The following is a 27,622-nucleotide window of genomic DNA, read 5'->3' on the forward strand; positions in this document are numbered from 1 at the left end:
AACAGAAACTTCTTTTGGTAGGTCTTTCATCTCTATGAACAGCTTACTGCAGCTATCACAGTTAATTCGATTAGTGGCACTCAGATGTAAAGCTGGGGAAATAGCAGCTTAAGAGCACTTTTGCATCCAGCAACTATATTGGGAGGTCTAATCTTTGCCAGAGCTGCACAGGAGGACAGCTCCTTCTCTCTTGTTTCAGAATGTTTTCAATTTATTTTGAACACTGATGTGCTGCAGGAGTGACATATAAAGGGTGAGAAAGATTATCACCTGACAAAGCTTTCTGGAATTAGGTCATTGGAAGCTCTTTCATTTAACGCTCTTTCTCTGTGCTAAAAATTGAGCTCTCCTTCTCCAGTCTGGCATAAAATAGGTTGCTATTCCTTGATCTGTGAACGCAGAGGATGCATCACCGTGGTGGCAGAGCAGGGAGGGTAATACCTTTCTCAAGCACCCTCTGAAAGAGGGCCAGGATCAGTACAATCAGATACAACAGTCTGATTCTGTATGTGTCCCAGAGTTATGCCATGCTGCTCACAGGAATTGTCTTCCCAGACTACCAATTCCCATTATAATCAGCATCGTTTTGTTTCCTAAGTTGGGTAGTAGAGTATATTTGCTTGCAGAGTCGATGAAATGCCTGTATTTTTTGGGTCCTGTGGATTTTTAAACGGAAAATACGAAATGCAAACTGTTGTGCCAGAAAAGAAAGGGCGAGAAGCTGCGGGTTTTGACAGCTCATTAGGGGAGGCTTTTGGTGTAAAAAGATTGCAGCAATCAGTTTGCATGTGTGACAAGCAGGCAAGGGCAATGCTGGCACCCAGGAGACGATGCACTCCCCGCTTTCCCTCTCTTTTGGGGAGGGGCAGATACAGCATTAAATTCAAGGGGCGTACCTCATCATATCTCACTGCGGCAAAGCTGAATGGAATTAGCTCTTACCTTAGTATCTCCACTTACATCAAATATTAGTATAAGCTTTTGATAATCACTGGTTTAATGTGTCTGCTAAAATAATCAATAATGAAACAGTTAAAGTGAAGGTATTTAAGTACTGCCACTAAGCTTTGCAGTTATCATCTGCTGAGATAAATTCAAGCTGTTAGCATTTGTTGCTTTCAAAACGGGAAAAAAAAAATCTAAATAAAACTTCTGAAAATCATTGGTTAGGCAAATTTTAGGAAAGGGAAAACTACGTGGCCGTAATTATGTTATCCCTATGAGGAAATCTGCAGGTGGAATTACAGATGCTCACCGGGACAACCTCTTGGCCTGCGCAGGTTTAATAGGTGCTGAGGCCTCCTCCAGGAACCATGTGTATCTGAGAATGGATGCACACTATGGCATTGTAGATGTTACTGTATCTGATCAATAATTTTGAACTCAGAGTTTTCTGTTGTTTTTGTACAACAAACATCCTTTCCCTAAATACTTAGAACTGACTAAAAATAATTTATACAGTTGTTCACAGATCTCTCAGTCTCATATAACGGCAAGCATACTACTTTACTTCCAATCCAATATTAACAAAATCAGCTAATGCACTCAAAAATTATAGCAAACTTTCTTCTAGTACTATGAAGATTGTATGGTTGTATAAAATGGTCATTTAAGCCTTGGCTTCACTAACACTGTAGAGCAAACCCATGCTGCCAGTAAAAGAAGCAATCTTGTCCTTGTCAGCTGCTTTTTCCCTACTAAAAATCCATTGAAGCAATGAATTATCTAAATATATTCAGGGTACTTTATCTAGATATATTTAGGGTACATCAAAAATATGTTTTGGATACCTTCATCTATTTATTTTAGATAAATATGAATTTTGAAAATTCCAGCTGATTCACAAGAAATGCAAAAATTAGAATTCCATCACCTGATAACGATTCAAGACTTGCCGTAGGCAGTATACTTGATTGTCCCCTCAGCCAAATATTTATTTTACTTTGAACAGTTAGATATATATATAGTGCACACCAAGAAATTGCTAGGAACCTGCAAGCAGTAGTCACGTAACAGAGCATCACTAATAAACGGAACAGAGTTTCTTTGGAAAGTCTATTCAGACTCTCAGATCAGCTACACTTGCCATCTCTCCAGCAACCCTATTGACCTCCCCACCTTTCTCCGGAAAAACACGGGAAAGCAGGAGAATAAATTGAGCTCAGGGAAACACAGGTGGGGCGAGGAGCTCAGACCTGGCCGTGCTGTTGGAGGGGTGCCCTGGGCTATTGAAACCTGTGTGGACTTACAGTGGCTCCTTGTTTTGTAGTGAAACAAATCAGCCAGTCCTAGAATCAATTCTCAGTTAAACAAAGACAGATTGTTGCATTATATTGGCTAATAATGGCTACAGAATGTATTTGGATTTTGCTATTCAGCTCAGTTTCAAGGGCCTGGACAAATGACAGGGAAGTAATGTAAAATTGCATGGCTCGAAGGACTGCTTAATAGGATACAGAGCCTCTTATCTCTAAGTAGTCTGTGTGGGCTTAATAGGGCCCAAATGTTGTGACAAACACTTATGCAGACACCGGAGTACAGTGTCCTGATTATTTTTAAAGGGCTACATACTCCAGTCCTACTGACGTCAATGGAGCTGTGAATGTCTCACCTTCTTTTAGATGACTTAGTGTGCACAGAGAAACCTAATTTAGATCACCCAGTTTTTAACTCACAATATCTCAAAGTAAAATAAAAGTTTTTAAAAAGAACCTGGCCTCACAGAGCTCTCATGTAAGTGAAGACAACAATATATATTTTAGTGCTAAAATTCACAAGAATCTACTTGGTACCAAAAAGATCCTGGCCTGTTTGTATAGTTACCTCTTTCCACAGTGCTTCAGATGGGTAGCACAAGTAGTTGGTTCTGCTTCTTGGGAGAAGAAAAATAATCATTTTGATGTGATTCTTGTGCTACCTATGCCACTTATTGTCTGTGTATGTCAGCTATACCACTAGATACAAAAATGTGGAAACCCAGAAAAGGAAGTGTCAAAAGCTCCCAAGTTGCAACTGAAGTCTGCTGACGTGTATTTGTGCAGTGCTCAGATCTTTTGAAAATCCTGCTGCTAACTCTTCTTGGTGCCCGTTACGTGCTGTGTGCAGAAGTGGGATGGTGATGAAGGGGCAGACCATGGCTTGGACTCGCTGACAGCCTTGGAGGAGAGGTCACGTTTTAGGAGAGTGTAAGACCTGGCCTGCCTTCCTCCTCATGCCAGGGACTCTTGGGGGCCAGGGTTAAAGCAAAAAATACAACAATCTTGCCAAAGCCTGTACTTCACTTATTAGAAAGAGAGAAATTTTATTTCCAGGACTCTCAGACTGAGTCCTTTCATGGGCACTGACTAACCACAAATATTAAAGATGAAAAGGAAAGAAAATGTTTGCCATGAACAGTGCTAACAAGCTTAACTAAATACTGCTGCTGCTGAGGACAGATCCCATCAGACACCAGTTTTCATGACTTCAAAAGCTCTTTCGTTAGAGCACTGAAAATTGTTGTATTAAATATATTTGGCTCTACTTACATAATGTATCCACCTATCATAATTATGTACTGTTGTAAAATTCAGGTTTGGCAGGTTCAGCATACARGTAGACTCCTGCTTGCAAGTAAATTGTGTTTATTTAGAAAGATAAAAGCAGAGAGAAAGAAGAAAATGTCGAAAAGGAAGGTACCCCCCAGAATTTTCCCAGAAGAGTTTGGAGAATTTCATGCTTATTCTGTAAATGTTACAGAGGAAACTGGTCCCACCTGTTAAGCTGCCTAGAGAGTTCATTCTTCAGAAAAATTTTGATACTTTAAAATGGAGTTCTAGGATGGCATAAACCAGCAGATACAGGCAGCAGGTCTAAGAAAGCAATTTTTTTCTCATCACAAGAAAACCTGAAGCTAATCCAATGAGTAAAAAAAGGCACTTCGTCCTTTGCATTTATGTGATGTAGAAAACTATTGTACCGAGCAGACAAAAAATCTGAYGCCAGCCTCTTGATCTCCGTCCCGCAAACCAGCAATGGCATCCTTTCATTACTGCCCCCGGTATCTCTGTCTCCCCAGTCGAATGGGAGCCATTCACTGATTGCAGTGTACTTCAATCAAAACTTTATAAAAAACCACCTGCTCCAACACTTTGCTGCTTTTTTAATCAAGTAGAAAGCCTTCTAAATGTATTATATATATTCACATATGTATACACATGTACTGTATACACACACGCACACACATATACTGTGTGTACATACATACACACATCTATGTATATGTATATATACATTTATATATACACAAACATATGCGCATGTAACATCTGTCCCTTATGCTGCACTTTACTTATTGCTTGCTACCTGTTGGCCTACTTCCCATTCACAAGTGATGAGAATTCTGCATACGGTGAGGATAAAACATGAGATTTTCTTTCACCCTGCAGAGCTGCTCCCAGAAAAGTTATGGTCTCTCTCAACTTTCAAGCAGAGTTTAGAAATTGCTGAAAGTCTGAAGAGCTGATAAATGCTAATTTCTTGAGCAGAAATATGTACTTTTTATTTCCCCTCTTTCTGCTATCCATTTTTATTTCTTTTTGTTTCTTAAAGAAAGTGTCTCTATTCTGTTTGGTTTCTGTATCTCCTAAGTCATTGCACATATCTATATCTGCAGTTGTATGTCACTGTGGTGTCTGATTTGCAAGAAAAAAACAAAGGCCAATCGTGTGGTTTTTTGCTTCTTTGTTTCTTTTTTTAAGAGTAAGCTATTTCTATACTCTTATTGATCTATATTGTGAATATGGAAATATGAGTTTAATAAGCTTAACAAACCTTGTAAGGAGTTCTTTTGTATATGGAAAAACTTTAGTAGCATGAAGTTATGGAAGTGCATATAATCACATGCTGGCCCACAGCCCTTCTTCAAGGAAAAAGGGAAGAATACGTTTCCAAATCTCAGAACAGCCACTGCAGAGAGTTTGCTAGCAGGCAATGATACAGCAATCAGGCTACTCTACTTTACCTTTCCTCTCACAACAGCCTGCTGGTATGTGACTGATCAGTTATCAAAACACTACAAAAGTGGTGTAAACTACCTTTGCCTTCTGCAGTGTCTGACACTGAGCATAAGCTGTCCGCAGAACCTGGCACATAATACCTGGAGGCACATAGGCTGATTTTGGTGATAATCTGAGGTGTGTCATACTGAATCTATCTGCTCGGTAGCAATAGTTAAGGAAGAGTCAAGCCCAGATGAACATATAATGCAGTGCTGCATTGCTTTTAGTGAAAGCTGAAACAATATCCACCTGTTGCAGAGCATACTTGAGCATTTTCAGCTGTTATTTCTGCTCCACTTAAGTGACTAATTCCATGCTTGAGGGAATGTACTAATCATGCATAAGGCAATACTGGAATTTGGTAAGTAACAGGTTAGTTCTTGTTCATAGCAGATGCTCTTTATAGCAGGGAGGTTTGGGAGGGGAAGGCAGAGCTAACAAAGCACTGTCCTGTTGGTGCAATTTTTCTTTTTTTTTTCTCTCTTCCAAGTGCACTAGTCAATCCGTAGCATACTGCAGGAGCACAGCTTCACTAATGCGCCTCTGAGAGATGCCTCATTTCAGAACATTAGAGCATAGTGCAGGAGGTGGCATTTCAGTGAGGGCACGTTCCTCCGCTCTGTCTGAAAGGCCTTTATCAGAGGCCCCTCATGTGCCACGCAGAAATCGGTGGAAAGTGGCCTTTGTGTACGTGCATTATGTAAAACTCTGAGCTTTATGCTTTTTTGGTTTCTTTCTTTGTTCCCATAAGAACAAACCCAAACCCAAATGACATTTCATTTTTATAATGCAGTTACTAGTGCTGTCATCTCTAGAAAATGGGTAGGAAGAAGCAGGTTTGAAGCAACGTTTTATGCACAGGCTGGATTTCCCGTCAAAGTCAGTGGGTAGCTCCCTGGGCCAGCAGCGCTGCTGCCACCAGCTTGCTTCCTCTGCAATGCCCCTTCTCTTCCTGAAGTTGTKCTGATTTTTACCCTCCGATTCCACAGTAAATTTTTGTTGTTAATTTTGTGTGGCAGTGACAGAAAAGTTGTTGTTTACTTAGCATAAGGCTCAGCAGCCATTGTGGTGTTTATCATCCATGACACTCATTTCACATYTCATCTGCTATACGAGCAAAATGTGAAAATAATTATATTTTTTTCTGGTATATCGGGGACACAATGGCTTACAGTGAAAAGGAATGGCTGGGGTTATTTTCAGTCTTGCATGTCTGTGACATTTACCAGCCAAAGACTTGATCCATTTTCCTCGCCTCATAGGTTTACAGTAGTAGTAAGTGCCGAAACTACTAAACTGCTACAGCTCACAAACCAGTGGTGAGTCTTAAGACACTAGTCCCAGTGGCAGGGTTGTTTTTGTGGTTGGGTTTATTTTTCTTTTTAATATAGCATCCACAGGCAGATTCAATATTTTTGTACTGCTGACCTTGAAAATAATCACAGCTGGCCAGATTTTGTTACTCAAGCATGGTGAGTAAAATTCTGGGTAGTCTAAATGCCATCAATACCACTGCTTCTGGTGCCGTCTAGTCATCATAAATAACGGTTCTGACCTCTAGTGAGTAAAGGTATGTGATCAGAAGCAAATTATATTTTCTCTTATTGTGCACTAGAAAAGGCAAATATTTTGAAGGGAGGGAAAAGACAAAACTGTGCTGTCCCCTATGTAGTGTCAAACCAGAATCAACAGGCTGTTTAAAGATTCAGAAGAGAAATAAGTTCATAGTACAAAAACTCATAAGAGAGTCACTGCGCTGTTAGAGTGGAGGCTAAGATAAGGATGGTGAAGTTAGGTAGCGAGTAATTTCCTAAGGAATATTTGCGAGTTGTGCTTTGAAATGAAACGAAGACCTAGATTTTTTTTTTTTGGCACCTTCTTGAGAGCAGAATGGATTTTAATTCTGACATGCCTTCCATTGTGAACATAGTCATTATAACTCACTCGATTATAACTCTGAAAATGATTAGTTCCTTAGGGCAACTCTTTGATGAAGTTTGGAATGTAGTTTGAAAAGTCTGTAAGAGAATTTTATGTTTTAGTTTATAGGCTTTAGATTACATATCTGGTGCAAGTATCATGATGAATATTATGAGAACCAATTTGGTTGCATACCTAAATACATTTAAACCAGTGAGCTCCAGGCTTGCCCTTTATGTTTTTATGTATCTATTATACATCAAAGGGACACAATAGTTGCGCTATGAACCAAGAAAATTCACAATTACAGAGAAAACTTAACACGTATGTACTCAGCAAAACTACAGTACAGCTCATTAGAAATTAATTAAGGAGCTCGCTGTGAAATCCTTACAAAGACATAACTCCCGCTGGTCCAAATTCACTCTTACCCTAGAAGAGTCTAGTTTCACTAAAAGCAGAATTTATCTCAAGATTTAAATGTTGGAAGACAGTAGGAGATTTATGTTAGGATTAAAGAAGGAGGCACCAAACTTGAGCAGGACAGATTTCTTCTCTYCTTTGGGAGATAATCCCCACTATTTTTCCCTTTCAAAGTTAAACTTGCTGTGTTTCTCTGTACTGATTGAGTTCTAATTCAGTCAGTGTTTACTGAAATCAGTGGAAAGCTCCACTGATTTCACTGGGCTTTGGATTAAGCCATTTGGGAGTTCTGGAGAAGAAGAGAGAAAATTAGATTTGTTGGTTAAAATGTTAATATGGTAAAGTATGATGTAAAAGAAATTATGCTATCAGTACTTGGATTAATCCAGCCCTCTGTCCATTATTCATAAACAAATTAGGATACCTAATTTAGGCCACTACTCTAAATTCAGTGAAGAGAGAGAGGTATCTCCAGCATGTGATTCAGACCACCTATTCCAATGACTTTCCAGGAACATCAGCTAATGGATCCAGGCCCAAATTCTGTCCACTGTTACATCCATGTAACTGTGTTAACTGTGGTCAAATTGCATTGATGGAAACACGTGCTCAGCATCACTCTTGTCTAAATTAAATCTGTCTTTCTAAAATACTATATTAAGATGTGAAAATATCCCTGGATATCTGCATACAGTTCATCTAAGACTCACAAATTATGGTTTCATGGTTGAGAATAATTTATTAAATAAAAGGCTGGTCTGAAGCACATACTAGAAAAAATGAAACAGAAAGGCAGTGCAAGGAGCTCTATGGACCTTGTATGACAGATTCACAAATTGTTTCAGAGATTCAAACTTTTACTCGCATACGGAGCGCTTATGTGTTTGTAGGTATTGAATCAGATCCAGCCCTGATGCTTTGACTGCACCTGCATTGCAGGACACCCCAGGCGCAGGTGAGACAGATGTGTGCAGTCCCAGGTGCACAGTGTGGCTGCGACTGAGGATCCCATCCCTCCACGTGCTCCGAGTTGGAGGAGACAATTCCCGTGTCCTGACCATTAAAAAGAATGCTTTCAATACCTATTTGTGCTTGCTGTTGCAGAAGGTTTTCTTCAGTGACAGGATATTATATGCTCACAGGAAAACAGAAAAATCGTGGTGTGATAATTGTTTATCTACACAGTCAGAACGGAAGGCCTTTTGAAAAGAGTACAATTTCCTTACTTTCAAGATAGTATTATGCCATTTCTGGAGAGAGAAAAATCAGTGCCGTGATCCACAGGCCCATAGCTCCCTTACACAGAATAACAGAAACAATTTTACATCTCAATTATTGTATTTGACTAACTGATATGCAGAGAACTAGAAGCAAAAAAAAAAGACAAAGAATAGATTGTGGAGCTAGGTATCAAAATGCGTAAATTATGCTTCCAGTTATGTCATTGAAAATCTTGTGAAAATCAATAAAGTTAAAGGTGGTTGCCTGGGTGTGACTGATGGCAGGATATGGCCTATTAACTCTGAATTAAAGAAAGGAACAACCTGAATACCACTAATTAGTGTACTGTGGCTGCTGAAAGCAGAGATGGACCTTAGCTGCTGCTGTGGAACACGGAAACCTAGTTATCTGGTTTTAACTCCTCCCCCCAACAAGAAAAATAAAATAGGAAAACCCAGTATAACTTTTTCTTCCTTAAAGAAATAAAACAACATCTATTTGACCAAACTTTAGTTCCCGATTGCTGAGAAACTCATGTTCAGGCCCAAGCAAACAAATAAATAAATAAATAAATAAATAAATAAATAAATGTTTATCTAGAGATATTGCCAGAGTCTTAATGCTAAAAATAGGGACCTGTCAAGAAACAACTGGCCTCCTCTAACATTATAATAATGCTTTTTTTATTTCTCAAATATTCCAAGGCTCAGAAGTGCTGTAGATTCCAAAGCAAAGCATGAAGAAAAAATATAAATAGAAAATAAACCATAACACAGCTGCAATGAAAGGACTTCTTTTTTTCCATTTTGAAGCATGCTAAGGTTTGGGAGTTTCTATGGGGTTCCTTTGCTTTATTTTTTTTTGAATAACAATAAGATGTTTCTACTTCATGAAACAAATTTCTCTTTTACATTAGAAATGGAAGTACATGCATACTATAAAATTAATGGATCTCAGTGTTTTATAATTCATTCTTTTGACATGAGAGCACACAATAATTCGGAGAAACACTGGAAAGAGGACTTCCAAGTGAGTTCTTTAGCCACATTTTGAATTTTCAAAATAGTTTCTTAAATATAGTCATTAGAAAAAATAGGTCACAACATACGTTTTGTTGTCCTTTATATGTGAACATATTATTAAAAACATTTCACAGCAATTAAAATTGTTTCCTGTATCTATTTCTTAAAACAAACCTCCAAAATTTCCATAAGAATGGGAAACATTRAATCAAAAGAATTAAAATTAAATTAAAGATTAACTTAAGGAATTAAAAAATGCTGAACAGATCTCCTTTAATCATCAGGAGAATTTAATATATCTTTTAATCAGTAACATTCAGACTGACTGATATCTGAAATGAGCTAAAGTCTTAAACAAGAAAGCATCCAATAGCATTCAGTTTCAAGAAATCCTGTAACTGTTTATGGTTTATGTTCTGAATTAACTATTATTAACAATTGTCTTTGAAAGGTTGCACATGTTTTATAGATCTACACATTGTATCTTTGCATGGCTAGTCAGCCTTAAATTACATACAATTTATGCCTGGTCTGATTTGTCTAGGCAGTTGCAGGTTTCTGTTCTGAGAAGCTTTGTCTGCTGCGTCTAATTGCATCTGACTGCCTGGGAGTTGGTGGGTARTTCAGAAATACGGAGTTTGAATTTTGCACTAACATTTATATTTAGAGTAGGCTGCTACTAGCTTCTTCCTCATTTGCTGTTTGGCCCTTGGTTTTGGAAAGAGCAGGATCAAGGGGAAAAGCGTCCAGCCAGCCTTGCCAGAAACAGCAGGAGCCATAAAACTAAGGCTAGCCCACTGTGGTACCTGCACAAGCAATCCTGAAATGATTCCTCCCCAAATACAACACTTAGGGAAATTGAGGCAGTTGGCACTTTTTCACTGGAGATGGAAAAATTCCTTCATGTCTGGGAAGCCCTGTCACAATTTCTGCTAGAAAGTGGTTCACAAAATAAAAATGCTGGAGAGCCTATATTTTTCTGGCTAAATGAGCAGAAGTTTGTCTTTGAACTGTGGAACTCTTTTATCATTGCTGATTCTCGCAAATCTTCCTCACGGATCTAATCACTTATGCAACGCTGTCTGGCTTCAGTGTACCACACGTCCGGATTTGGGCTTTCTCATGGTTTGCATTTTGAATCAGATTGGTTAGATGCACAGTTTTTCTTTCACTTTACAGTTACCAACCTATCTGCAGCTTTTGAGTCTTTCTTTATGAGGTTTACTTCATATTGCTTTTTCTTCCTAAATGGCTGTCTAGCTTTTGGCATTTGGGGTCTTTGCTATTGCCGGTAACTCAAGACAAAATAATGTTTCTATTGCAAATTATTAATGCAAGGCTATGGGAAGGAGGTAAGGTGTAGAACTGGGAAGAAGGCTATTGTCAGCTCAGATTGCATTGACTGGAGGAGAAACCATGGTTACGTGTTCGCTCTGAAAAGTCACTCCACTCCGACAAGAACCACATGTAGCAGAGATGCTTGTATTATAGTAACAGTGATGCTGCAAGTTAAAAATAATGTTATCATATAGGCAGCAATCTTCAGGTCTTAACAGTTCTAATACCACCTAATACATTTGAATAACTAAGTGCGATGCAAGCTGAGCAGTACAGACTTCTGTGTATTTTTTTTCTGAACTTAAAAATGATTAGCAACTTTAGGCTTTGRTATAGTAAGAGATGGGAACACAGAGCTCTTATGAAAGCAGGTAGAAAAGTAGCAAGAAATTTCATCAGAAGGAGAGTATTAAGTTCTGGATTTAAAATCATACTGCAAGGGAAATGAAGAGAAAAATCTATTTTGATCTTATTATGGCTTGACAAGACTTTGCATCATTGAAACATAAGATGGACTAATTGCATTAAAGCAATTAATTTTTTTGGTTTGCTGTAAAGCTAATTATAAAGCTGCTTTTAATAAAATATTCTGTGGCAAAGCCAATGCTTTTTATATTGTCTGTGTTACAAAATAAATAATCCCTTGTGTTGTAGTTTTTAATTCTTAATCACATTCTTCATTTAAATGGAGGGAAAAAAATGAAGCTGTTATAYGCAACTGTCTCGTTGACAGGGTTTTCATTATGCATAGTTCAGGGATGTGATGAAATACTTTCATTAATTTAACTTGGATGRTAATATGGAAGCTTTTTCACAATAATGGGAGCAGTTTAGCTGTGGTGTTGCTGGATGTCTGACTGTAAGATGCCCTAAACTCTAAGTCAGAGATCTTCTCCTAACACCTCATTAAGCCTTATCCTTAATGTTGTTCATCCCTATTAAGTCTCCAAACTGACATATATGTTTAAAGAAAAGAAAATGAACAGATTTGAGTGATAACTGAAGTTTAAAAGATTGTCAGAAATAATCTCAAAGATAAGCTAGTTTTATACCAAACAAACAAAAGAGGTAGAAAAGAGCCAAAACAAATTGCCAGTATCATCTTTAACTTTTCAGCCTAGGACTTTGAAAAAGTTGTGTTTAGTTACTCAAATCTCACAGTTTTTAAAGGGATATGTATACATAAAATCCTTCTCCATCCTTTGTAGATTTAGTCAGAGGATTTAATGAAAAAAAAAAGGAAATAGAAACGTACATGTGCATGTAATTTTTGTTTTCTCTCTCAGACGAAGCTRAATATAAGTGAGTGCTTTAGTATCCAGTCAGAGATCTCATAGATTATCTGATATTCAGAAAACATTAAGCAACAGCTCTTTGAAAATCATGTTATTTTTCKAAGAGTTCTCAAATTTAGGCTCCCAAAGTCATTTGAATTTTTGCCATGATTATGCTTGATCCTGTGCAGCTGTAAAGACTCTCCATGTCCTGGAGAACTTGCAGGGTAGGTTGTTTGGGCCAGAATGCTGTGAGATGGATGTCACTGCAATCCCTGACAGCAGCTTCGCAAGCAATCTCCCTAACTTCAGTGGAGGAAGATGTTCTTCCAAATGAGCCACAGTGTCTGAATCTAGGGGAGGCAAGGTCTACCGGTCCTGTAGGAGTCATGTTCTGTTCAAGTATCTTATTTCTGCTGATGATTCTTGAAGCTGAAGTCTGTCAGTGTCCTGAAAAAAATTTACGGATGCCTTTTACTTCAAGTCAGTTGAATTTGCCAGTGTTGACTCATATCAACATGATTTGTCTTTGTAATGTCATACATAGAAGTGATATTTCTTGCATGACTGTGACATTTGATTGTATATCAAAACAAAGCAGAATATCTACAAGGACATTTTCTCTGCACATGGAAAATGGAAGAAGGACAGCTACGTACAGAGATGGTTAATCAGTGAGTCATGTTTTATGAGTTTTTATTCCACGGGGAGAACAAGATTGCCTGCTTTACCTTCGGTAGGCTCTGAACATAGAGCGCGTAATCCAAGCCTATCCTTTAAATACTCAGCTAAGGAATCTCCCTCCCAGCTACACAGGCACAGCAAAGTGACTGCTGGTTTTGCTGGTTTAAACTTTCTTCTGAAGCACCTGTGAGTGGTCACCCCAGGTGTTTAACAAGCTGTATTGACGTGCCAAATGGCTGAATCCTTCAGGCCTGGCTGGTGTGTTATGCTTGCAGTCCCAGGGTGAAGGTGCTCACCAGGCTCAGGGATAGGCAGGAATTTTTGTCAGGTAAACTTGAGTATTTGCCTTGATGGCTTCTGATCTTCGATCCTCTCAGTATTTTAGTTTGTCTAGAACCAATGTGCTCTCTATATGGACAAATCTAAAAGGTGAAAACATAAGAGAAGTGTGATATAGATAAATGAYCTTATGGTGCCTTCTGACCTGAAGATCTATGAAATCTTTTATGTGGAGAGGTGAGGGAAGTAAAAGAGAGTGTGTAAAGACCATGTAAAACACTCGGAGTGTCTGAGGCTGAGCAAGTGCTCTAGTGCAGAAGGAGAGARCAAGAGTGGAGGGGTGAAGCTGTATGGGGATGAAGGCCCCTTTGAGGTTAGGTGTTGTGTGCTAGGAAGAAGAGGAGGTGGCAACTGCAACATGGGAGATCAGTGGAGCCCACYGCTGAAATAAGGGGAGGACTGGTAAGAGTTAGAGATTGTTGGCACTGAGGCTGTAGGATGAGAGGAGATATACAAAAAAATGGATTCGTAGGAAAAGTAAGTAATGTGGAAAAGCTGAAAGTGAGGGTACTGAAACTAAAAWCTAAAGCTAAAAGGATAAAGATGACTGAGGAAAAAAAAGAAAAGGTCAACTGTTAAAAGCTGTAGTTCACATGTAAAATGAGAAGGAAAAGGCACCTACAGATCATTAATACAAGCTCTCAGAGCAGGTAACAGCAGTGTAGGTGGTACAGTGAGGAAGAGGCTGATGAGCACAGTGACACACAGCTGTGTGCAATTGGATCAATGTGGGTGGTGCTGGGTGCAGGCTCTTCAGGCAGGAGGCCTGGGGGATTTGCTTTTCTCCCTGAAGCCTGTTTTGTGGAATCCCCAAACTTTTCAGCTCACAAAGATAACCAGAGATGGAATTGCTATTTAGGAAATGAGAAAATATATCAGCTGATGGTAGAGTATAACAAATACTGGATTTCTGAAGTTCATCACTTATCTTAGTTGTCTAGACCAGTATGTGGAAGCAGTTAGCCAGCAGCTGTGTGATTTTGCTTTGGAATATTTGTTCCACATCTGTTTTTTATAGCCAGGCTCATACATCTACCTACAGCATCAAAGCAAAGTTGTATTTTTGCAATCTAGTTCAGACAGAAGTAATTTTGTGCTCATTTTAAAGTAGGATTTAAACTACTGGCAAGTAAATAGCAGACAAACCTTAGCCTTTGGGTAATTAGCAAGTGTAAAGTTAGCGCAGCAGGAATAACTGCAGTGGGCTGTTGGGGAGACTGACTCTGGTTTGGATATCACTGGCAAGGAATCAGTCATCCCCAAATCAGTCAAAGCTAATCAACACCTTTCAAGATATGAATACTGAACACTTGTCRCAGTCTGCAGCCTCGAAGTTAGTCACGGAAATTATACAGTGAATTAACTGAAGTAGTACCTCTGAGAAAATTATGAAGTGTTTTGCAGGCAGTTTATGAACAGGTAAAAGTGAAATTAATTGAATGAATGATTTGTTATGAACTATTCTCCCAGCAATGATTTATGAGTAGGAAGGTTCTATTTTTCCTTTTGTTTTTAATTTCACAAAGGAAAGTTTGAAACATTCACCTGTATAGCCTGTCATAGAACCGTAATCGCAGACTTGGCCATTCTTTTCACCTTCCTTAGCACCTTGCTATGTTACCAGGCTCACTGAAGTCTTTAGGACTATTCATGAAGTTCTCTGGCTGAAATGCAGTAGGAGTTGTTTTAATTATTTGTTGTAATTGGAAATAGAAAAGATCTACTGTATTATTTTGACTCAGTTTCCCAGCTGTACCATATTTATGTTAGTTTATCATATAAGGCTAGGAGGTAAGATTGTTTTTAAGCAATATTTTGAGGCAGTAGTCTAATGCAGATTTAGGCCTGCTATCTGAAGTAATTATACCTCTAAAAGATCACTGATATTAACAGCTGGCTACCAGTTTTAGAAAGGAGGGAGGGATGAAGCAGTCTCAATCTTTTTCACTCTGTYTGTAGTGATTATTTCCATTTCTACAATGTATTGTGTTGTGGTTTTGTCTCGGAAAAACTATTGTTAAGTCTCTTCTAATGAACACTTTTATTTAGATTTAACAATTCAGCAAAACTGCAATATATTCCAAGTTGACTAGACTGGAAACGAATGTGGAGTACCATCTACCTCCCAGATCTGCTCTGTGCTGAGTATGAAAGTACTTTCATAGTATGATATTGATTTTTTTCAATGTAAAATGTGTGCCTGAAATATGTAAAACAAAGTCCTATTTTCTTGTACTTCTGTAAAACATCTGTTAAGATCTCACCCTAACAGTGAAATCAAGTAAGTATATTTGTGACACCAGACAGCTTTTTCACTTGCTTTCCCCACAAGTTCCTGACACTGTGCAGTGGATAGTGTTAGGTAGCTCTCCCAGAAGTCTCCTGTCTGAGGAGATTTTGCTATGTTTAATCAATTCCTCCATCACTTATAATTTTACAGGCTRCAGGAAGCATTTTCAAATGCGGCCAGGCTTCTTCCCTCTCAATTCAGTGGGAATTTTACTGTCCATCTCTGAGTCAGGCTAATGTGAATTCTTTTGACAATGCCGTTCTACTTGTCTATACAGGAAAAAAAGATTGCGGACTGTAAAGATTTTCTTAGAGAAACACTGGCATCTTGATATCACACTTGAATTCTTATTAGTGTGGTATTATACAGCCTTGGAGAGCAAAACCAGGTTGCTTTGCTGTCTCTGCCAAACTATTTGAGGAATCCTTGAGCACCACAGGATAAATATCCTTAGGGCCCTTGGAAAGATCAGAGGTACCATGACTGAGATTTGAGACTGCAGTTTCCTGGGACCCTGATTCTTCAAACTCAAATTATCATTATTTAAACGAAAGGCTTCCTGTTTCTGTGAGAACAATTTTGATTTGTTATAGTAATACTGTAGAATAGTTTATTGGGAATCAATTAAGCAYCCTCTTCCCCTCCCTAGTCCTCCCCAGGACTGTTTGAACTACAGTTGTCCTAACTAACTGCAGCAAGCTTGGGTTTATAGTTCCAACACAATCTAAGGTGAGGAAAACCTTTTAATTAGATTTCCAACCAAACAGTCCAAATTCCTCTGCTCAGAGTCTAAAWTACTTTATTGACATAAGCAATGCAAAACAAAGAGAAATACTAGCATTTCATTAACAATCCATTTATTTCAGCTGGAACTTCTGACTGAATTGACATTATTCATTACAGCTATCATTTCCCTCAAGACAGCAAAGCAGGCTTAAACCAGAAAGCATGCTGTGATCTGTATCTTTTTGTGGGTCAATTTATTCTACTACCATGYGTTATGAGAAAAGAGTCAGACACGGCTGAACAGGAAGTAAAATGGATTTCTTTTCCTTCTTCACCTTGGTTTTAATTTGAAAAAGGTGAAGATAGACAACGCGATTGTTCTCATTCGCTGTTAGAAAAGTGCATTAGAAGGATCTGTATAGGGAGGGCAGATAAACCAGCTGTGGTGCAGTCTAGGATGGCTGAAATAGTCCGATATCYGGTTTTGCATGAGAGGCTGCAGAGATGATGTGCATGTTGCTCGGTTGCTCTCTGGGGAGGAAAAGAGACATACTGATTCATGTGTTGGCTGGCTGCTGCTAGGTCACTTCATCCCAGCATTTCCAGATCCCTGGAGTGATCCTAATTTTTGCTTCAGTTTTTCTCAGCTCTGGGGTTTCTGTAAATACAAAGATTTTTATTATTTAATCTTGTTCCAATTTGAACCACTTTGACAGTGCCAAAATACTCTGTCCCCTGAATTAAGTGGTCTTCAAGACACTGTGTTCTCACTGATTTCCTTAAGTCCCAGGGGGACTTGGGGAGCTGTGGCTCCCTGTGGATGCTGCCCAGGAGCCTTGAAGCTCGCGTGGGGCTGGCTGCCCCCAGAGGCTTGACTCCCYGGCCCTGGGGCAATTAACCTGGCAGATCTGCCCTGAAGCCATGGATTTGCAGTTCCCAAACACTGCTCCTTAAATCCCTGTTAGTTTCCCTGTGTGAGGAGCTAGGTAGTTGTCCAAAGTTCATCAGTGATGAGATTTTCCAAATTAAGTTACTTGGACTCCCTGTATTGGTGTTTTCTGAAAAGCTTTTCCATGGAAAAAGTTGGATAATTGTAATTCTAGTATGATTATCTGCTTTGACTATGCTGCAATAGAGAAGTCCAAGAAGTTTTAATTTCCCCACTATGTTTTCAAAGGACATCTTTTTTTGATGAACACAAAAAAGTCAGTGCATTTGTTTTTATGCTTTGAATTTAAACCAAGGCAGCTCTAATTGCCTTGAGCTTAGTTTCACATCAATGAGAGATACAGTATTTGTGAACTACATGACAGACAACAGAGACCAACTTTAAATTAGTAAACTTCTTTTTCGAAGAGAAGGAGACTTCAGAGACGCAAAGAAATGTTAGAGCTAGATGAATGTGGCTCATATTTTACTAACTGTATTCAAAAACATTTTGCTGTTTCTGATGTGCACATAAAATCATTCTAAGTCCATTTTTTCCCTTGAGTCTCCAGACAATGTTACCACAGTAAGGAGAATGGATCACCAGAAAGTGTATGAATGCAGTGGGGGTTCATATGCATAAAATTATGGGTGTATCACTAAAAGGCTGATAAATCACTTGAAAGCAGTTCCACCAGCTGTAACCTTRGAACATACTGAATTGTTAATTGCTAAAACCTATTTAAAGCTTCCAAAACTGTAGATTCAAAGCAAAATATAAAATCATTTCAAGCCTAGATCTGCCATGGGACATGATTTAAGAATATTGTGCATGCATAAACCTGTTCTGTGATTTATTTTTTTTCCCCCACTGACCGAGGTAGAACAAAAGACCAAAGGCTGGATTTGCCATTATGCATTAGCTAAGGCTTTGTTAAACCCAGGACCCGATCTCCAGGATGGGCCAATCTACTCCTTGTGGTSTCCTGTGGATTCATGTAAAGTTGTGACTTTTCCACATAGGTAGTGTGTGCTTTTAATGTGCRCAAGACAGGGTGCAAAAAGATCTGTATTGCACTTTTCCTGTTGGTGGTTATAGAGCACTGCAGTCTCTCTAGAATACCAAGCGCTTGAACCCTTCYTGTCAGTGCTTGGTCATGGTCTTAATTCTTGTTCCTCAGAACCAAATAAAAGTTTGGTGATTATGTTTTGCTGTATGTAAAAAGGTTTTAGGTAGAAATATTATTGAGTGCTAAACATTGACATTGAGAAGAGCCAACCTCTGGTTCTGAAARTCAAAGATAATTTTTTTAAATGTAAGTTGAGGTTTTCCAGGTATACCTGTTTCTGGCTTCAGTGGTCTTGTGAAGAGACAAAGCAATCTTTGTCGAATGACTCTGCCGATTGACTTGTATTATTACTTTGCCACCTGGGTGTCATTGCAATCAAATGAAAAAATGCCAACAATGACTAGCTGGAATACAACTGAAAATGTAAGGAATATTTTACTACATGCAGTGTATGGAAAGGAAACAGTCACTCAGTCTTTAAATGTATTTGGAAGTGAAAATAAAAGGCTGAGGTGGGTAAGTTAATTACTAAGGGCAAATTCAACACTTGGCTGTGTACACCAAATTAAGCATGGGTGCGAGATGGCCTGTGATAGTGCATGTTGCTGAATGCTGAGAGGAGCTGCTATTGTTTCCCTGGAAACGATGATAGCCAGAAACATTCAGATGCATAAGCTTGTAATCTAATTGCATTAGAGCTCGTTGCTTTAGAYGGGGAGTGTCTCCTGAGGTGGTAGAAAAGATCAGAATGAAACATAGATTATTTTGGAATTGCTAAAGAAAAAGGATTTATAAACCCTATTTCTCAAGAGTTTGGCTTCTATCTCCTGCTGATTCCAAATGAATTGCAAGCAAATGTTTGAGCTTCTTCTTGCAGTCTGGCTCAGACTTTCATGTCAGGCCACCCAAGAGGATGCTTTGTATGGAGGGGTTTTCCTAACCTCTGAACACCCGTTCACAGGCTGAACTGGCACCTCTGTATTGGGATTCAGCACTGCATCTACCAAGTGAGTGTGACGCTGGTGCTGCAAAGAACATGTTTCTTCTCTAAGTGAAGTCCTTGCGTACACTTTAAAGGAATTGTTAACTTTTGAAATTAGCTATCTTGATAGATTTCATTATGTGYATTAAACATTATATATTGAAATGTCATGTAAAATTTACTAGACATATGGACTTGCTTTCATGAGAGATTTACTTTCATTGATAGATTTTCCAATATTTTTTATTTTAATATTGCCTTCCATTCTAATAATCTATAGACACAGAGTATCTAGAGCTTTTAGGGCACTGAAGATGTAAAACCTGCAAATTACAAGGCAATTAATTTTTGAATTACAGTTACTAAATGATGTACATAATTGCTTCATTATATGTAAACATGTATTTGCAAAGTAATTACAGAGTATTACATGGGCCAGGTAAATAGCGAAAAGAAGAATCCACATACATGGATTTTACTGAAGAYGTAGAAGAACATCCCAGATAGCGGAAGCCAACTTCAGACTTTGCTTTATGTCTGGGGTTCAGAATTTGGATTCAYATTATGAATTTTCCTTTCTCCCAAATTAATCAACAAAGTAGATACAGGGAGACCACTGAGCCACTCCATTTTTTTGCTTGTTCATTTTTAAAAGAATTGTTATTCTATCTCCCTCATCCAAAAAGGTCTATCATTGCCCAAATACAGTTAAGAGAAAGTTTAGTCTTGGCAGTTGCAATTTTTGAAGAATAAAGCAAAACAGGAGCTTTAACATTTAGTAGCAACAGTTTAAAGTTTACAGCTCTCATTTTGAATCCCTCTAGGCATTATGGGAATGAATTCATGTTTTGCAATTACCTGTTTTCATCACAGGCTTTGTCACGGGAGCAAGGGAGCAGGATGAAAGCCAGGTGTTTGCCAGGATGTGTTACAGTGTGTTTCGTAATGGGAATTCTTGGCATCTTTGTTTCCTCTGTCTGGAGAGTCAGTGGTAGAAAAAATATATAATAATAAACTGGCAAGCTGTGGTGAATTGACATCAGTTATGATGCCAAAGAGGGAATGTTTGAAGGTTGATTTTATGAAGCTTAACAATTTTTGTTGTCCAGACAAATGCAAAATGTAAATGCTATAAGTCGTKCCAGGATCTGTGGTGAGCTCTGTTGATTAAATCACGTGCAGTTGTGCACAAATACAAATTCCCCCACTTTCYTGGGAATTTTAAGGCAGCTCATAGTGACAGTAATTTCACCATCATTCCAAGTATGGGAAGAAGTGTTCAAGGCTGAGTGAGACAGTGAGAGTGAGAGAGAAGGCTTTGCTTCTTTCCCCACCTCCCTACAGGACCACTGATGGGCCCTTATGAATTTTAAAGCGCTATGTCTTGTAGAAATGTGGTGAGAGGKAAGAAAATTGATATACAAATGGGCAGATAGTGGAAGGCTGGTACAATGAACACCTCCTTTTGCCCAGCAGCTCACTGATAGACTACACTGCGGATCCCCTTAGGCATCGCTCCCCAAAACTTTCCGAGAGAAACCTTAAGAGACGAGGTTTACATAATGCTCTCATGCTGTGCAGTTTCTCACAATGCCTCTTGGAGGTGTTTTTCTGCCAACCTATTAACTGTGTTGTAACCTACAAGCATGCATTTAAAGAACACCTTGTTTCTGCCAAGGACTGAAGGCAGCTGAGCACGTCGACCTGCTCTTCCTGCTCTTTAAATGGTCAAAGACTGCAGAAATACTGGTCAGCTTTTAATGGTGAGGCTCCAAGAGTCTTTTGTGTCTTTCCTAGTACAGAAAGAAATTCTAATCAGAATACTTGTCAGAACTGGCATTGGGTTTCCTACTTGGAAAAGCACTTATCTGGAAAAAGCAAATGATTTCTTTACTACTTCAAACTGGAGACCCCTTTGAAATGTAAATTAGAAAAATGGAGGTCTGGGCGCTCCGAGGAGCTCTGATGACTGTTGCTATGATGTCCCTCCCCGCGGTGCTCTGCCTGCAGCCGTACAACGGGGCTGCCTGGCACTGCTCAGCCGCATCAAACAAGGAKGTCTCGCGTTTAAGGGATTAAGCTACAAGGATGTGTGTTGCTGCAGTGTATGGAAATGCCACCTGTAACAGCTCCAGCAATTAGCCGTTTCCCTCGTCTCTGTTTTTAAGTTACAAATTAATGAACATGCCAGTGAACCCACCTGTTACAGCAGGCGAGGAAAGATATGCTACCTGACATCCGGTATCTCCTGAGAAACGGCTAGAAATAAATGTGCGGAGGAAAGTCCCAGTGCTTTGTCACAGATAAGAGAGATAAAAGAAAATGACTGTGAATATRAGACTACTGTCCCGACACCATATTTCTATGTAACTCCAAATGTATGGTCATGGTGTATGACTGGAGACCACCGTTTTTAGTGAACTAGCGATGCACTTTCAAAAACATAAATTCTTTGGTTTTAATCTGTTAGAAAGTAAGCAAAATGACTGCTTGCCTGGGAAAATGGTGGTCCTTTTAACTTTGCTTTTACAGGTGCAAGTAAGCAAAGAAAAATTTTATGGAATAAATGAAGGCTTTTTGTGACACTCATTCACTTTTGTATAGCAAGGCTGAATATCTTATTTCTAAATTGAAGAAAGTCTCTGCACTGAACAGGAAAATGACACTGGGAAGTGAATCGTCAGTCTGTGATGATTACCACGAGGCCTGCAAGTGGCAGCAGATAGTATGTTCTAACGTAGCCCTGTGTRTTTTTGCAGTACCCCGTGTGGTGTTATTTCAGTGCAGCAGCAGACTGTGGAAAGCAGAGTGCAGGAAGGCCAAACCTCCGCTCCGTCAGGCATTTGGCTTCGGCTCTCTGCAGAGTTGTGTGCGCTTGCTGTTCTCCCTGCATCTTGGAAAAGTTGTAGTTTTGCCTCATTTTCTGTGGTGAAGTTTATGTGCTGGTTTGTGGAAATCCGTTTAATTCTGCAGGCCATGGCTTTATGAGATTAGCGTGTGCCAAAATCCTGGCTTCACACCATCCCGTCYTCACCTCAGGGGAGATGCTTGCTAGCAGCAGGCAGAAGAAGCACTTTTGGTTATGTCTCTAGTAGTGTTTATACAATAAAAAGGCTTCAGTTCCTTTTCTGGGATGCAATAGACTTGCTTGAGGATAGAGTAGCAGCACTCACTATTTCATCAGATTATTTTTCTGTCACTCCCCTCAGGCCAGAAGTCTCTGGGAGCGCATGCGGATTGTTTTGCACAGCTTTGCCTATTCCTGCTTCCGTTGCTGCTATGGTCAGAAGTATCTCAAAGATGATAATGCCCAAAACAACCAGTATATTCGGGACTGCCAAAGCCATTGTTTCACTTTTGTCCCTCCTCGCATCCATCCATGCCTGAAGGTTCTTTTGAAACCTGGAAAGGGTCAAACATGATGCAAATACAAGATGTTCAGAAAGTAAATAGCAATGTTGTTATCATGAAGCTTTTTTGTGCATGTGTTTGAGAAGAGGAATCTTCCTYTTCATGGAGGGAATGATAATTAAGCATTTTCTTTGAGGATCTCAAACACTGTCAGCAGTTACATAGCCAAACAATAGGAAGCTTGCTGCTGGCACCACGTCTATCTCTAATAAGAAGGAGACGTTTCTGAAGCGGCAAAATAGTGCGATGTAATAAGAATAGAAGATTGTGTCAAGTGAATTAACTAATTACTTTGGTGGGGGGAAGTRGCCCTGAATTAGCAGCAGATAATTTGTTTCATTTTGAGGTAGCATATGGCATGGCAGAGAACAGCGCTCACCTTCTCACAGCTACCAGTGACTATTGCACCTCTGCCTCTAATTAAAAAAAACAAAGGCTACAAAACAAGGCTCATAGCTCAATAGTGAGCTTGACAGACGTAAATCGCAAGCTTGGCATTTTGGCATGGTGCAGCTCTCAGGGCTTTGGTGGGGCTGAGGACCACTCRCGCTCTCCCTTCAAGCACTGAGTTAAACACAGCCATTTCTCAGACTCCTTTCTCCTGGGTGTTTTCTGATTCGAAGCTAGAAACCTCCCATGGAGCATTGTTCCTCCCAGCACTGGTTTAACCTCTTTAACACTAGAAAAAATACTTCAAGTATAAGACAAAATTAAAACCTAATATTTTAATGTTAATGCTGTGCCTCTTAAGTTATGTGAGTTTGTTTATGCCTTGACTGAGAAGTTATGTATGCATCAAAGTCCCTTCTCATTCATCAAAACATTTAGGCATATGTATAAGACGGTGGGAATTAAGTGCATGCTTAATATTAATCACTAGCTTAAATGTTTTCTTGGACTGGTCTACTTTCCTGAATCTYCATCTGAAAAAGTTTCTTTCCTTTCTCTGAATAAATAAGTTCACATTAATTTGTTCCCAATTCTCCATCACTGCCTGATGCCCCTATTTTTTAACTTCTACATATCACTTTGCTGCTTGATTCTRTCCTTCACAACTGCAAATTCTCCTGTATTGGGAGATTTTTGATAGTGGCTGAATTATCAAAGAGAGAGACGGAGAAAGTCAGGAACATTATGTACAACTCGTATTTTGTAGATAGGCATGGTTCCCTGGTTGTGCTGTTGCATGTTGTTTGCCACATGATGGAAACAACTGAACTTTACAAAATAAGTCTGGATGGCAGCAGTTTTTCTTTTTGAAGAGAGTTTGTTTAAGGCGCATAAGCACAGAGGAGAAATAAGCTTTCTTTTCCTTTTATCCCTCAAGACCTGATGATCTATCAGATTGTTATAATGCAGCTGCTTTTAGTTTGGAGTGTGGTAACACTGTCTTTTCAGATGGAAGAGCGTGATATAAGTAGGCTAATGGCTTTGAAGTATCTATCACTATTCATTACACTCTGTGAAATTATTTTTGGAGGATTTAGCRGAAATCCCTTAATTTCCAAGATCACAAAGACCCTGAAGCAATGCTAAGTCCACTAAAACCTTGTCAAATTCAGTGGGTTCTGGGTAATACTAGATGGCTTTATACCTGTGACTAGCCCTAYAGTCCCTCTACTTTTGGTGAAAAGTAGGCAGTTCAGTTAGTTGTGATGCTATATTTTTGCAAAATATATACTGTCTTTTTTTTTTTTTTAACTTTCCAGGTGAGTCGATCTGTTTGCGTCATGTTCATTGGTTCTCACTTCTAGTTGATTATTTTTTCTAACAGTGCAGTTGAAATGTTTATCATAAAAACTGTAAGAAACTGAGAGCAATGTCACCTGCATCTGCAACAGAGGGGAAAATTCCAGTATTCCTCTACATAAAAAGTAAGCAGTTGCCTTTCTGTCACTGCACAGAAGAAATAGCTGCAGAAGCTTGCTCATGAGCAGACATGACTAAGACACTGCTGAACCAGTAGGGTAAAATGTTCTTCCTGACCAGAATCTGCCCTGTCAATTAGGAGTCAGCATGGCAGATACTGCCAGGGACAGAGCTAATGCACTGTGTCATGATTATTGTACTCCTCTGAGCATAAATTGAATGGGGAATGGTTAGTAATTAGCTCAAGCCAAATAGACTCTACACTTGTYGTCTTTTGTCATTAAAGTCCAGGCTGATAATGAAAGGAGCTCCAGTAATTAGCACAAAACCATGCAAGAGGCCTTACTGTGCTTAAGGAACTCTTTTGCACATACTTTTAGATCTAATGAAAATTTGACTGGAGAAAACAATGGGGAATGATAAGATAATGGTACATTAATAAGCAATAATTATTTTAGAAAGAAAATCATTTCAAGAATCCTTTCTCCTAATGACAAAGAATAATTAATAAAACAATTATGTACAGGTTTCTAGATATGGATAAGCAATCAAATACATGTGTGCATACAGACTCTTCCTCTCCCTTCCCTCCCAAATCTGCTGGGTAGAGGAAAAGAGAGACCAGTTTCTGAACATTGCTAATATTCCTTATTCCCAGCAACCCTACGTCTTCCTAGAACCCTGCAGTTTGTGCAATGCTTTAGAGAAAAGCTAGTTTTTGAATGTTTTATAGCATTTAAGGATACTTTTTTGTTTGTTTTCTTCAAGTTGATTTAGGCAGTGTAGAAACACCTCAAGGATTCTGTACTGGTAAGTATCTGAATTTTAAAATTTATTTTATATATATAATATTTATATACTTGTATACACATGTATATATATATATGTATATATTTTGCTGCCTAAAAAGGTAGAAATTACACTTATTTACAGTGGCTCATATTTTCAGGAGCTGCATAATAAATGTTTCAAAGACCTTAAAAATGCATAGTGTAACTTCTCCATACGTAACAGTGTCATAACAGTGAGATCGAATTGCTCATCAGTACTAGAAGCTCAGCTGTTGGAAAGGTGTCTGYGGCTTTCTGCAGGTATAGATATCAGACCTCAGGCTTGCTACTGTCCTGGACAGATTATTTCCTGCTCTTCACTTTAGCCCAGTGTTATTTTGGGCTTGATGTTTGAACAGTATGTGTGTACGGTGTGAAATAACAAATTAAATATTAACGGAGGTGATAATGTTCTGACAGCTCAAGGTTTCCTAGTTCCAACCAGAAGGCCTGGAGGCTCAGCGGGGACGCCAGCCGTCGCGGTTCCTCTGCTCCCGCGGACGGCTGAGGAGCGCTACTCTCCCCTACCTTACACTACCTATGCTGCTGTAAGGGTGGATGGCAAAAGTTTCAGCTCCTTTTTGTTCCTCTGTCTCCTCTCACCAACACCTAAGAGCCTGGCCATAGTACTCCTGCACAAGGCCCTGTAAGGGGAAGCCTGCTTTCACTCCTTTGGAAATGACTAATGAAGCCCTCATAATCCAAAGGCAGTGCTGACATCCCAGTGTGCAGCGCAGCTCACTGCACTGACCCTGGAAGAGGGACTCAGGTTGCAAGAGCAAAGTTTGAAGGAGATGAGGGAAGACACTGTTGATAAGGCTAGTCAGTATCATTCTCAATAGGTTTTTTTTTTTTTAATAAAGAGCTGGTTTGATTTTTAGAAATGAGAGGTGCTCTTCTGTTAACGTATAGCATTTGGTACATGAAACATAAGGAGACTGCTGATATTTCATGAGCTATTGAACCTCCCTTCAGCTTGTAACTATATTTTTTTAAATGCCCCTTACTGTTTCCCATATCTCCTGCAGATCTCCGTGCCTGGCCAGTAGATACAGTCTGTGCCTTACCRAGCATACCTCAGTGTCCAGAGGAGCGAAACACCCGCCTGAGGGTTGCTCTTATCTGCCAGGATTAGTGCTTGGTCCTGTTCGAACAACGTCTCCCAGGCACTCGGAGCCCACGCTGCCGAGAGCCGTGCGTGTGGCTAAATAATCTTGCTGGGGTCCTTCTGGGTCTAGATGTTTACTGGGAATTTTTTCTCATGTCTGCTCAGCTAGCACCTCTCTGGATCCKCTGTCGTATGTCTGTCTCAGAGAGAATGAAGCTTCTTTTCTGTGAGCTGTCCATTCGTCTGAACACAAGGTGGGCAACAGGAGCTGAGCGGTAGCTCCAGAGGGCAAGGYGAATTTTGGTGCAATTAATAACAGCTAAATAGTGAAACATTTATCGCTTATTTCTATGTGATTATGAGTTAACCAGTCATGGTTGGGGCTTGAGTTTGCCCAGTTGTCCGTATGCTTTAGGGTGTACCTCTTGACTTAGAGTATAGTCCATATGTTTCCTACCTATTTATTCAGTGCCTTGTAGGTTTGGGGCTTTGCCACAGATTAAACTCTAAAAACAAACCAAACCAAAAATCCTAAACCATTAAAGCAACACAGAAAACTTTCAGAAACTGTTTAGCATTTGTAGATTTGGTAGTGGTAGGTTTGTAACGTAGAAGATTTGGAGAAATAGAGAGATACTGAAATTCATAAGAGATTTTCTAGATTCCAGTTTACTAGAACACTGAAATGCCTCTGTTTTTCAACTGCAACAAATCTACTTTTTTCAGGGAATGATTTAATTTTTTTTTTTTAAACCCATATAAGAAAAATCTAATAAGATTCCTTTTGAGATAATCTTTCAATGCTTCCTGGGTCTGTAATAAAATTACACATTACCATCCTTGTGCATTATAACTGCTGCGTCCCAAACTAATGTGAAAGAACATGATGCAGATTTTAGAAGAAATGCTTTTCTTTCTGTGCCTCAAAGCATTACAGCTTGCTTCTTCACTCTGATAACAGTGATTATACTTCAGATAGCAACAACCAGTAGTAAAACACATCAAGTGTGCATGTGCAAGGAATGCAGTACAGTAGTTTGTTTATTYTGGCAGCATTGCTATATTCCTTTTTTTTCTAAAAGTGCTGTCTAAGCACACTTTTCTCAGACAGATCAATAGCTGCTTCATGTGTGTAAACTGATGTGTATG

This window comes from Apteryx rowi, unplaced genomic scaffold, assembly GCF_003343035.1.
Source record: "Apteryx rowi isolate R43461 unplaced genomic scaffold, aptRow1 scaffold_70, whole genome shotgun sequence".
In the NCBI taxonomy this organism is placed as follows: domain Eukaryota; kingdom Metazoa; phylum Chordata; class Aves; order Apterygiformes; family Apterygidae; genus Apteryx; species Apteryx rowi.